This window comes from Colobus angolensis, unplaced genomic scaffold (genome assembly GCF_000951035.1).
Source record: "Colobus angolensis palliatus isolate OR3802 unplaced genomic scaffold, Cang.pa_1.0 Scaffold616, whole genome shotgun sequence".
In the NCBI taxonomy this organism is placed as follows: domain Eukaryota; kingdom Metazoa; phylum Chordata; class Mammalia; order Primates; family Cercopithecidae; genus Colobus; species Colobus angolensis.
The window spans coordinates 149,934-150,331 of NW_012119777.1; positions in this window are offsets into that span (position 1 = coordinate 149,934).

Genomic DNA, 398 nt, shown 5'->3' on the forward strand with positions numbered 1-398 from the left:
AGAATTACTACAGAAGTAGAAAAGAATACCAGGAACTTCCAATTTTAGTTCCAACATGTAAAGAGCTTGAGAATCATTACTCCAATCCTCACAAGAAAAACAAAGCTTGGCTGGACGCAGTAGCTCACGCCTGTAATCCCAGCACTTCAGGAGGCTGAGGCGGGTGGATCACGAGGTCAGGAATTAGAGACCAGTCTGGTCAAGGAATTCGAGACCAGTCTGGCCAACATGGTGAAATCTTGTCTCTACTAAAAATACAAAAACTTACCCGGGCGCGGTGGCGTGTGCCTGTAGTCTCAGTTACTTGGGAGGTTGAGGCAGGAGAATCACTTGAACCCAGGAGGTGGAGGTTGCAATGAGCCGAGATCCCGCCACCACACTCCAGCTGGGTGACAGAG